A 13,531-nucleotide genomic window follows, 5' to 3' on the forward strand; every position below is an offset into this window, starting at 1 on the left:
AGGAAGTATATACTTAAAATATTATGGGAGAGTATGCAACACATCTTTTCTGAGGGAGTATATACTTTTTTTCTAAAGAAGTATATACTACATCATCTGTGAGGAAATATATGTCTTCGTTATACAAGAGAGTATATATTGCAAAATTGTGATTGAGTATATATGTTATTTTTGTATCTGAGAGTATATACCACATTATTTATCAATTATATACTTTTTTCATCAAAGAGTATATACTGTGTTATCAAGAAAAAGAAAAATTAGTATGGTAAGCTCGCATAAGAATTTATTCACCAAAAAAGAGTATATGTATACACGTAAGAAGAAGTATGCACATGTTTGATCACTGGTAACAAAAATGGCTTGTTTGCAAAAGTGCAAAGAAACCTGCTATAGTCGTTCCATTCATACAGTACATGATAAAGCATTCATGTATATGCATCAGCGGTGGCTATGTGAACACGTTCAAATTTGCGTCACGACATGTGCTTGATTACAGGAGGTCAGACCGCCATCGGCCGCTATCATCTTTGCGCTGCACCCTTGGCCATCGATGCTACTGCTCTGTAGATATAACATTCATCACTTCCACAGGTCACAAAAAATGGCAAAAGGAAACCGCTTGCAGAAATCATGTAGGATAGATACAAAAAACAATTACTTCAGGTCAACACCTAGAGGATGGTCGGTGACCAAGAACATCATGTGTACCGTGGCCTCCGCCCTCCACCACTTATCCACAAGAAATACTGTTTGTTGTTGGGGAGATGGAGAAGTTGTCGTCAGAATGAAAGCTGGACCCCAACTGATAACACATGAACGTACCTCTGGAATAAAATGGATCATGCTCCTTTTGTATTACATCGGATCCTCTTTTGTGTTTCTCAAAAGATCTGCAGCATATTGAGTACTAATTCTCAAAAGACTGGATCCAATCAATGAGAGGATGAACAACTACCAATGGAGGCTGCTGCCGAGCGAGCTCCTTCTCTTGGAGGGTGATGTAGTCCGCCGCAGTCGGTGTCATGCCAGCCGTCGCTGTTGTCGCCGCAGCCGTGCCAGCCGTCGCCGCTGCCGCCGCATGCCACAAATGAGATGATGGGATAGATGGATAAGGACTCAAATTGATAGGATGGTCCAACGATGCATATAAAAACACCTAGAAAATCGAAGCAATGAGTTTGGTCGTTTCGGCTGAATTTTTCCCATGTAATAAAGGAGACACACGGGCATGGGAATATGTACTCCTAGGAGTACTAACCCATTTTTCTATATATATATAGGTAAATTGTTTGGGGCACCTAGGTGCCTGGGCACCTTGTTCGGATCTAACCCGCTAAGACATTTTCTATTAGCAAATAATTCTTAGTACCTTCCAAATAATTTGCTTTCCATTTTCAGCTTGCATGCATGCATACCTCCACGTCCATTGATGGTACATTATTTTCCAAAAAATTGCATGCTATTGATTCCCTCATAAACGATTTCTTTCCTTAAACAAATTCTAATAGTCTCATTTAAAAAAGTCTGAATACTCGTACTTCGGTACGTACATAGACAATGATTTATTCTTCGTTTTAGATACCTACATATGTAGTCAAATATATTTGTAATTGGATACTCAGGTCCCTAAACAAAGAGCATACTTAAACTCCTCTGTATATAAATACCTCGATGTGAAATTTATTGGTATATACCAATAAATGTACGGAAACTATATTGCTTTTAATAAGTGGATATATGTTGGTCAAGTAAAATACCTTACGTTCCTATAAACATGAGCATCTATACAACATATCCCGTAGAAATGTATTTGGCAAAAAAGCAAAATAATCGGACCGAAATTCTCGTTTAAATACTTATATGACAATAACACGTATAATTATCACATACCTCCAACCTTTTTCCTTCGTATTTTTAAATCTTTTCCTTATACCTTAGTATGTATACCTGGGGTATTATCCCTAATGATAACATACACATACGAGCGATTGTACATCATGAAAATATATACATACATGAGGTATTATACCTAATGTAAATATATACATACCCGAGCTATTACACCTAATGAAGACATACTTGGGGTATTATACCTAAAGAAAATACACACGCAACTGAGGTATTATACATCAAGAAAACATGGGGGTATTATACCTAAAGAAAATGTACACGTAACCGAGATATTATAGATAAAGAAAACATGCCTGAGGTATTATACCTAAAGAAAATATACCCGAGGTATTACACCTAATGTAAACATACCCAAGCTATGTACTTGCCGAATGTATTATACCTACAGAGAATATAAACGTATCTGAGGTATTATACCTAATGAAAATATACACATACCCAAGGTATTTTAATAATAAAAATATTAACATACTCTAGATACCAACGTGTTGGTTAATCAAAATATAAATATGCAGACCCTCCTAATTACAATATTTATTTCACAGTTCGTATCGCGTACAATATAACTGCCATTTATAATATACCTTCATGCATTAATTTATGATTTGTCTCTCCTTTTCCCATTAATGTCTCTTAAAATGGAACGTTTCCATGCATGGTATGTTTTCATTTATTGCTAAATAAGTGTTCTCGTGCATGTAATGTTGGGTCTTATTTATGGTATTAAATTAGTGATTACGAATAATTAATTTTATATCTGAATTTTATAATGAATTAACCCGTTAACATTTATACCCGTTATAATAGCACGCATCTAAATGCTATCATGTGGTGAAAAGGCAAGGAGCCTGGGCACCTAGGTGTCCCAAATTGTCGTCCTACATCTGGGCTATTTTTTTCGTGAAACAGAATATTATTCTGTTAGCCTACTTGAACTGATGATTTCACGCGGTTGTACTGATGATTTTTGAGCAGTTTGAACTGATGCTTTCAGTTCTGTTTAACAGATCGTCTTCTTTAGTTCAAATTTTTTTGTGCAAATTTTTTGTCGGAACGGGGCATGTAATATATCGTTGGAAAGCTCTTGACACCTATATTTCAAGTATATTGAACGTTTTTGCAAAATCATTATGGTTTAAGAGCAGTTTTGAAAAAACCGTTTTTTCAAAACCAAAAATGCGAATCATATTTTGGACTCAATTTTCAAACGGTTTGTAGGAATTGAGAAAATAAGATGGCGTTAGAAAGCTGGTGAAAATCCGCATCTTCCATATATCTAATGTTTTTTCTAATTCTATACGATTTAATAGTAATATGGAAAACGGTGAAATTCCGGGCGAAATGTATTTTCGCGATTTTTTGCAAACGGTTTGTCGGATTGATGCCAATAATATGGCGTTGGAAAACTATGGAAAATGCGCAACTTTTTCGGATTGAAATGTTTTTCTAATTCCTTACAATTTAAAAACGAATTTGAATACGGTCAAATTTGATTTCGAACCCATTTTTTTAAATTTTGTTGAAATGGGGCAAATAATATACCGTTGGAAAGCTATCAAAGATGCGAAACTTAGTCATGTTGAACATTTTCTCAAATTCGCAACCGTTTAAGAGTAATTTGGAATATGGTGAGACACATCGTGTTGTTTTTCCATCAGAAAAAACATAGTACTTGTATTGATCTACGTGTGCGTTTGTACTGATGTATTTTTCATAGAGTAATTTTCAAAAAGTTCGCAAAAAAGAGTACTTGAAGGATGTCCGTATGGATTTGTACCGAGCGTGTTTTCACATACTAGACTTTACTCTGTTTTTTTGTATGGTTTTCCTCGTAACTTTTCAACTGTTTATGGCATCATCGTCCCCGAACTTGCATGGTATATATCGTTAAACCGAATGACAATTTTTTAAAAGAAAATGTTTTGTGTGTGTGTTTTTTTAACTAACATTTTTTTCAACAATGTTCTGGACTGCTCTCATTTTATGACTTAAACTTTTGCCATTTGAATTTTCGCGAGGTTTCTTTTTTTTAGCTTTTTTTCCCAAACTTATCTAGAACGTCGTGTTGAACTTACAACTTTTTAAATTGTGAACTTGTTGTGTTTTTACAATTCCAAAGCTAGCAAAAAACAAATCTAAGTTATTGACTCATTTCAAGATATCAGAGATAAAAATTGCTATCACCAAAATCAAGCATTAATCCGATCAAAGAGATGAAATACATTGACTTAACTTCCAAAAGGAATACATGTTTCTACGACCGACGTAAAGACGTGTAGAAGAATATTTATTAGCAAAATGAACTATACACAGTCAGCATTAGTAGCAAAATGAACTACCAAACTTCTCTAACCAGTACTATAGATATTAGCAAATTGAACTTCTAGTAATTCATTCCATCGGCGACACGAGTTTTTGAAGTCTTTCTCTACACAAACTTTGAACATCAACAACATTCACACCACAACACATCAAAGCAGTAACTGTACCATTTTTTTTGTACATACAAGCATATAAAAAATCACAGGAGCAACACAGTATACCCCGATACGTTGTTGGACTGATGCTCTGGGAATTTTAGAACCGATGAAAAAAATACCCTGATACGGAATTTTAGAGCTCTAGCGATCTGCGCTTGTAGTAGATGAACGGATCAACCTGGATGTTCAGAGAATTGGGAGACGTCGCAGGACCCCGAGCCGGCCATGGCAAATTTGACACCATTGCTGTAGTTGGAGCCCACAGCCTTCAGGTATGGGTTCATCCACTCTCAAACTCATACTGCAACTGACGAAAAGGATGGTATTTCTTAAATACAGAAATATAACAGTAAGTTAAGTGACAACAAGTTCAAAAAAATTCAAAAAATGAAAACTGAATTGCTGGACTCAATTTTCCTTCTTTTGGAACTATCTGCCTTTTCAAGTCTGAACTTATGCATAAACCTTTTTTTCTAACGAGTGCACTTGTATATGAGTTACCTAGTGAACTATTAGGCTGACATTGGTTCTCCGGTTTTCTTTACACAACCAACTTTATGTTTTTTATAAGCGAACAGATGGAAATCTTGACGGTGCACTTCTGTATTTTATTCAAGGTGAACTGATGTACTTGCAAAGTTAACTGATTGTGTTCCTTTTTTCATACTGAACTGATGTAGCCTCTATACAATGTAAAGTGGACATTCTTGTGATTACCTAAATGGCTAAACTAGTTAATATATTTGCTTTTTCATTGTGTATTTCTGTTTAATTAGACAAATGGTTTGATTGGTGGTATAAACAACACAATTTTCACTATACATTAGTGATCTGAATGCAACAATAAGAATAGGCTGCCAATTTTTTCTGAAAAGTCGCATGCCTAAAATGTAGAGATTAGGGAAGTACCAGGACACAAACTAATTTATTTAGGAAGTAATTAGAACAAAGAGCTGTTTAGGAGTACTTTGGGAGTGAATGCAAGCTTATTTAGAACATGCTATCAAGAATTCAGCGATGGGAATGGATGTTCTTCAAGAGAATTCAGGGAAGAGAGCGAGTGGAAACCTTGGCGGCATCAATCTAAAGTTGTGGCGACAAATATGACAATGAGCTTGACCTCATCGGAGCATAGGGACTAGGCCAACGAACTCACCACAGCCATGTTGGGACCAGCCATCGACCATTGGCAGGGAGATGTATGCCTTAGTGGCTTGATACGTCTGAACCTGCAAAAAATGGTGAATGAGCTGCTAACCCAGGCACACGAACGCATTGGTTTACCAGTTAATGCATCCACTTCATTATTCAGGAATTATCCATCGTATAATACATTCTGAATCACTATTTATTTTTTATTTAACAAATTGCAACAGGAGAGGGAAGTTTACAGAATAATGTTTCGTCACATCACTCACCATGCTTGGACTGTTGGTATTTTTTTCATTGCAATTTAATTTAGTTATTCAGTGTAATTTCACTATCACATTTTTAGTGAAATGTGAGTCAGGATCCATGCAAAGTAAAGCGGCATCTGTTTTTGAAATGGATGGTTATAGGTTTAGACAGAAGTTAAGTTTTAGCAATGCCCTTGCGACAAAGCAAACTAAAATGTATCATTTTGCCTCAGGATTCTGCAGATTTAAAGCATAATGCACTGAAAAAAACACACAAGTTGAACTGAAAACCAAAATAGAAGTTGGGGTAGAATGCATGTGAGGAAGGAGGTCGAGGGCAGCGGGGCGCACAGTGGGCGAAGGATGCACAAGGAAGACGAGTTACCTCGTCGCTAGGCTGCGAGGCGACCTCCATCATGGAGGTCCTCGGGTTGGAGTGCATCGGCAACGAGTGGTGGGGCTGCGACAGGGGACAGGTTGGAGCGTGCACGCATGGCGACATCGTCCTTGTCGTCATGGAGAAGTAGGACTGCTGGAGACATTACAAAGCAGCACAACAATATTACATGTTTTCTAAAGTTGAGTAAAACATGTTTGAGGTTATCAACAGTACACATATCATATCTTTCAGCTATCAGTTCAAGAGTCGAAAACTTTTCGAACTCAATGCTTTTCTGTCATTGAACTGATGTAATTTTTTGTATTTTCAATTGTTGTAATATATGTAGTTGAACTTATATATTTCCATTTTTTATTTTTTGCTCTTATAAAGATCATGTGTGTTTGTTTACGTACTGAAAACGGAATACATACTGAACTTAACAATAGGAAACAACAATACTTCATACTCATTCTCTCTTTGTTGCCATATGGTTAGAGCTTACAGCCACATGAGCAAAATCTGTTATTGTATTTTGTAATAATCTGACATATATTATAAAACCAAACTGGGTTTTAACCCATACAATTGAACTTTTTCTATACGTCTTTTTTGAACTGATGACATATATACATGGTGAACTATAGAGCATCAATTTTGGCAGTAAACACAATTCATATTTTCAGAATCAGGAGATGGATCAAACTGATTGTTCTAGGTACGGTGAACTGATTTTGCAGATAAAAATCTAGGTACGGGATGCACCTCTCTTTTGTGGTTCATATACTGAAGATCCTTCAATTCGGTTATCAACACACAGAAGTAGGCATGCTTGACACCTCTCTTTTAGATGCACTCCCCTTGTCATTTTCTATTGCTAATTAGAGCACTTCAGGAGCACCAACTCATGTGTGAATGTGCAGCTGGCTTCAGACTCGACCGTACTCTGGCAATACCTGTGCAATTGAGCAACAAGTTCAGAACAGGAGAAGCAACCAGAAATCATTCGCCGGAAGAGTACTGAATAAAAATAAGAATTGCACTGGTCGAAAATTAGTTCTTAAACTGAGGGTGTCACTTTGGTGTGTGATCATTTCTTGTGAACATTCAATCAACCATGTTTGGTATCACTTGATGCAAGAAGGTGGTGTCAATTAAACAATAGCTTTTATTTGGCAACAAAGAAACATCAAAAATGATATTTCATTTGTTGTAAGCACATCAACGAACAGCTTGATAGCAACAGGAATAGAACAAGTTCTCATCATTGGGGACCTACCCACTTGTGCGATTCTCTAAAATTAAAACCTTATTTCACAACAAGTAGAGATGAAGTAGCATCACCGGTACATATAGAAGACTCATAGGCGAACTCTTAATATACAAGAAAAACAGGACACTAGCTTTGTTTCCACACTTGTAAAAGCATCACCAATGCAACCAACAGTAGTACAGAATCAGTCATTACACGAGTTCGATAATGCCACACCATGAAAAGAGGAACGGGGAAGGCCAGACCTCGTCATTGTGTCATTGAACGTCCTCGGCTATCGGCCGTGAACGGACTGTGGCGCCGGCGGTGAATGCCACATTGGAAGACTGCTCATGGGTGCGCCTGCCTCTACTCATGGGGGCCTGCATCAATGTGGGTTCAGCATTCTGAACTACTGCAACACTAGCCACCCGCATCAGAATAACCTTTTGGTGCAAAACTGTTGTACAATAAAAACACTCGGTTTTATTTTGCACACACACACAGTACTGTCATACGTGTTTTTCACAAACTGATGATAGTTCACATACCAAACTGGCACACCTAGTTTGTGTTTCACGAAATAAAATAGATGTCCTCGAGGTGAGTTTATGAGGGAGGGTCCAGAGGCTCAGTATGATCCGGACCACGGCTGGATCTGCGAATGGTAGTGGAGCTCCACATCCTCCATCGTCGGTGAGCTCTGACCATTGATCACACGACGGAGGAAGCCATGTACTGATGAGAATTCACATATTGAATTGGCACAACTAGTGTGTGTTTCAGGAAATAAAAAAGATGATAGATCGTTATGATGATGATAGTTCAACATTTCTTCCCATGGCAGAAAATGACCTGAATCTTAGGAAGGACTGGAAATCACAAAATAAAATGCATTCAAGTAGCAAAATTAGGAAGGGATCAGATAACACATTTTAATTGGAGCAACATCTTAGTGGGACATCACTTACAATTGCAACGCTGGTTAACAATTGTCGGACATATTGATTGCTCAAATATAAGGTAGGACTGAGAATTCGTGTTCGTTCAGAATGAATTTTGAGAACTAATTAATCCCTGTAGGCTGGATGATCTTATATAGGAGTGATTACTTGTTCTATGATTTCTGTCTTGATGAGATGTAAAGACTAGGTTCAGTTCCAAAAAAGTTATTTAGCTTTCACTATGGTTTACTGGGCTTTGCTGTGCATTTCCAAGATCAAATGAAGTGTCAAATGACCTGTTTTCACAAGTGTTGATGTGGCTGTTGTATTTCCCATTAAGTATGACGAGCTGACTGAAGGACATTTCTATACTACTGTATTCAACTTTGAAGCTAAATGAAAATTGGTACATAGATTATGACAGTATGTTACGCTCGAATTATAGCAAGATAATCAGATGAAAATACACTTGTGGACCTAATAATAAATACGGGCAATTTGGTGTTGTTCTGCCTGTCATTACAACTACCATTTTACAAGCAAACCAAAATCATGTGGTCCTATGGTTTGATCTTTAACATGCAGGTTGGCTTGTACACGCTGAGATGAGTTATCTAATAGAACATGGCAGCACATGCTGAGACTTCAATATCTAACCATCAAGCCTGAGCATTATCATGTGGATTGGCTTGTACTACAATACCATGTAATAGTATATTTTCATCAACTCAGATATTCATCAGTACTAGTACACGTGGACAATAAGTTCAGATTTGTAGCACCACATGCACCAAACTTACAGAATTTTTCACTGGACTTGCAGAACTTTGAAACTTGAACTTCACAAAACCGGCGACCACTCCCGTGAGCTAGCTGTATCCTGGCCGCGACCACCACCTGGATCCAGGACGAGGTGACCACCCGGCGCTGCTCAGGCTACCTGGCGTCGGGGATCCAGCAGGGGCCTGTTCGGTGGCGAGCATGGTGGCTTGTTGGCTGGGCGGCCTACGCGCTCGATGGTGGTATACGGCAGGCGGAGCGCGGTGGAGGGAGCGAAGGGAGTGGCCGGACAAGGAGAAGGATCGCGGACGGACGGGAGAAGGATCGCGGATGGAGGGAGGCGGGTGGATGGATGCGACCAGCATCCGGTGGAGGAAGGTGCCGGTGCTAGAGGGGTGTGGAGGGATCTGCATCACCGATGGTGGTGCACGTCATTGGGAGGAACGGCGAGGGGCGTCGCCATGGAGTGGGGGGTGCGGCGCGTCATCGGAGTAGGCGTCGCGCGTCACCGGGAGGTGGGGAGGTGCCTCGTCGGGAGTTGGGGGAGGCGCGTGGCCAGGAGTTGGGGGAGGCGCGGCGCGTGGACGGGAGCAGGAAGGGGAGGCACATCGGGGGGAGCTGGAAGGGGCGGCGCGTCGGTGGGAGCTGGAAGGGGTGGCGCATCGGCGGGAGCTGGAGGGCGCGGTGATGGGCATGGTGTGACAGGGCGGCGAGGTAAGGGGTGGCGGCGCGCTGGAGGATTTGGGATCGAGAGGGAGGTGCGTGGGTTCGGGAATGGTCGGTCGTGTGCGTGGTGGTCTTATTTTTTCGGTCGGTACTTGTTTGTGACGGTGGGCTGGATTCGGAGCATCGAGTCGGGCGTCGCTCTTATAGGGCGCGAGGTAACAGAATATTATTCTGTTACCAGTAACAAAATAGCCCAGCCCTACATAAAGTATTATTGTTAATATTACCCTTGAGGTAAAAGTTTGGAAGGTGAAACCATAAGCCCCTATCTTTTTCTGTGTTCGATTGAAACTTTAATCTCATAAGTATCGCGTGAGTGTCAGCAATTATGAAAGACTAAATGATAGTTGAGAATGTGAATTTGCTGAAAAGCTCTTATATTGACTCTTTCCTATGTTATGATAAATTTCAATTGCTCCAATGACTGAAATAATAGTTTGTTAGTTTTCAATAAAGTTCTTGTTCCATACTTTACCTTTTGAATGAATTGTTACTTTGGCATAAGAATTATATGACAAAATATGTTGTTGTTCTAAAGATGATCATGATGCCTCATGTCCGTATTTTATTTTATCAACACATTATCTCTAAACGTGTGGATGCTACTTCTTGAGCTTGTGTTGGTTTTTTCCTTGAACAGGAAAGGGTGATGCAGCAAAGTAGAGATAACTATTTCCCTCAATTTGAGAACCAAGGTATCAATCCAGTAGGAGACAACGCACAAATCACTAAGACCTGCACAAACAATCAAACAACTTCCACCCAACGCAGTAAAGGGTTGTCAATCCCTTAATGGTTATTTGCAAAAGTGAGATCTGATAGAGATAGATGAAACTAAACAAAAGATAAAGTAAATATTTTTGGTATTTTTGGTTTATAGATCGGAAAATAAAAGATCACAAAATAGCAGATCAGAAACTTATATGATGAAAAATAGACCCGGGGGCCATAGGTTTCACTAGTGGCTTCTCTCAAGATAGCAAATAATACGGTGGGTGAACAAATTACTGTCGAGCAATTGATAGAAAAGCGCAAAGTTATGACAATATCTAAGGCAATGATTATGAAATATAGGCATCACGTTTGTGTTAAGTAGATCGACTCATGCCTGCATCTACTACTATTACTCCACACATCAACCGACTCCTGCCTGCATATAGAATATTAAGTTCATGAAGAATAGAGTAATGCATTAAGTAAGATGACATGATGTAGAGGAATAAACTCAAGCAATATGATGTAAACCCCATCTTATTATCCTCAATGGCAACAATGCAATATGTGCCTTGTTGTCCCTACTGTCACTGGGAAAGGACACCGCAAGATTTAAACCAAAGCTAAGCACTTCTCCCATTGCAAGCAAAACCAATCTAGTTGGCCAAACTAAACCGATAGTTCAAAGAGAATTACAAAGATATCAAGTCATGCATATATGAATTCAGAGAAGATTCAAATAATATTCATAGATAAGCTGATCATAAATCCACGATTCATCAGATCTCGACAAACACACCACAAAATAAGATTACATCGGATAGATCTCCAAGAACATCGAGGAGAACATGGTATTGAGAAGCGAAGAGAGAGAAGAAGCCATCTAGCTACTAGCTATGGACCCGTAGGTCTGAGGTAAACTACTCACGCTTCATCGGAAGGGCAACAGAGTTGATGTAGAAGAAAAAACTAGAGGGGACCCACCAGGTGGCCACAAGCCTGGGGGGCGATTCCTGCCCCCTGGGGGCCCTAGGGCTTGTGGGCCCCCTGGCAGGTCTCTGGTGCCCATCTTCTGCTATATGGAGGATTTTGACCTGGATAAAATCAGAAGGAAGCTTTCGGGATGAAGTGTCGCCGTCTCGAGGTGGAACCTGGCAGAAGCAATCTAGGGTCCCGGCAAAGCTGTTCTGCCAGGGAAACTTCCCCTGGGAGGGGGAAATCGAAGCCATTGTCATCACCAATGATCCTCTCATCGAGAGTGGGTCAATCTCCATCAACATCTTCATCATCACCATCTCCTCTGAAACCCTAGATCATATCTTGTATCCGATCTTTGTCTCAAAATCTCAGATTGGTATCTGTGGTTTGCTAGTAGTATTGATTACTCCTCATAGTTGATGCTAGTTGGTTTATTCGGTGGAAGATCATATGTTCAGATCCTTAATTCTATTCAATACCCCTCTAATCTTGAACATGAATATGCTTTACGAGTAGTTACATTTATTCCTGAGGACATGGGAGAAGTCTTGTTATAAGTAATCACTAGATCATGATTGGCGCGCGTTGCCGCGCCCGTCTATTTTGGCAATAAAATGATAGGAATTTCTATAAATGCAAGGAGACAAAAGGTAAACATAATTGAATCACAAAATATGGAAAAGGATACAATAGTCTGACAAAAGTTGTTTCATAAAAGTTATGTATACAATCTACATGTCCAGTTGTAGCTTTGGCTACTTTCAAATGAAAATGTCAACAAATAAATTGACATAATAGCTCTTCCTATAACTTAAACAAAATCTAAAATCTAACATGGTTGATCAAGAAGCAACATCTAGCCTTCAATCAATGGACTAATTGCAGTAACCTGCACAATAATATGCAGGAAACCGTAAAAGTTATACTTCAGGATTCAGCTAAACATCCACGTACGGATTAACTCTGCCAAAGCCGCTCAATGGAGCCTACGCTTTTTGTGAGTGGCGTAGTACACACTACATGGCATGTCAAATAATTGCCGAATGTAAGTTCTAAATCTGAATTTCTGTAGAAGAAAATCATGCATGTGTGCACCTCTGATAAATGATATCATAATAATTTCCACATGGAAAGAAAACCATACATGGTTATTATTATGCTTCAGGAAATCAAATGTACATATAAATGATTCATCTTATGCTTCAGGAAATCAAATGTATATATAAATGATTCATCTTATGCTTCAGGAAATCAAACGTATATAACTGTCAATGGTGAAGATGTGTGCAGCGTATTAGCAAAAATCATTTGTACAATCCAGAAGATAAATAAATTATTTAATAGAGAACAAAACTTGCAAGTAATTAAAAGTTACAAAAATAAAGTAAATAATATGTGCAAGAATCCATGCAATGTATTGAAGGTAACCCGACGTGAAATGGAAATAGAGAAGCATTGCATGACCTCTCGGCAGAACAAAACCTACATTATTTTTATTACACTTCAACACCTATAGAGTTACAAGCTACACTACTTTTGCGGATGATTTATAAGCATTTGAAAATTAAAGAAGAAAAACATGCATATAATGTGATCATATATATACATGTATTAGCTTTTGAAGGGCCTTCTTTTTTGGCAAAAAAGCTTCCGAAGAGCCTATGCTTTTCTAATTTTCTAATAATAGGTAAACATAAATTTAATTTTAAAAGGATAATTAAGAGACTGTACTATTACTGCCCAGTAATAAATATGTGGTTTAGTACAACCTCGTCAATTGATCTTTTATTCTAATTTGGATAAACAATGTCTACAAAACAAAAAAAGAAATGAGTCTGTGTATCCTTGCTGAAGATTATTGGCTTTCCAAACTATGCATGTACCTTTCCCAACTAATTAGCTTTCCAAACCATGCATGTACCTGTTCAAGGCATTTTTTTCACCTGCAAAACACGAACAGATAAACC

The 13,531-nt window shown here is 38.7% G+C and overlaps 2 long non-coding RNA genes across 6 annotated transcripts; both read right to left on the bottom strand.

Moving 5' to 3' along the window:
• Positions 1-488: 488 nt before the first annotated feature.
• Positions 489-865, bottom strand: LOC119367652. Its single transcript, XR_005176370.1, has 3 exons — positions 826-865; positions 662-749; positions 489-559 (listed from the first exon to the last, which is right to left on the bottom strand). It is a non-coding gene; the product is annotated as an uncharacterized LOC119367652 (long non-coding RNA).
• A 3,323-nt stretch (positions 866-4,188) lies between these two features.
• On the bottom strand, positions 4,189-9,965 carry LOC119363407. Of its 5 annotated transcripts, none has more exons than XR_005173949.1 (6): positions 9,167-9,965; positions 7,689-7,805; positions 6,936-7,126; positions 6,177-6,320; positions 5,463-5,623; positions 4,189-4,701 (listed from the first exon to the last, which is right to left on the bottom strand). It is a non-coding gene; the product is annotated as an uncharacterized LOC119363407 (long non-coding RNA). The 5 variants fall into 5 exon arrangements; XR_005173952.1 differs by having other exon boundaries at positions 5,551-5,623; positions 6,177-6,323; XR_005173951.1 differs by having other exon boundaries at positions 4,189-4,695; positions 6,177-6,323.
• Positions 9,966-13,531: the final 3,566 nt, after the last annotated feature.

The sequence above is a fragment of the Triticum dicoccoides genome, chromosome 2B (assembly GCF_002162155.2).
Source record: "Triticum dicoccoides isolate Atlit2015 ecotype Zavitan chromosome 2B, WEW_v2.0, whole genome shotgun sequence".
Lineage (NCBI taxonomy): Eukaryota > Viridiplantae > Streptophyta > Magnoliopsida > Poales > Poaceae > Triticum > Triticum dicoccoides.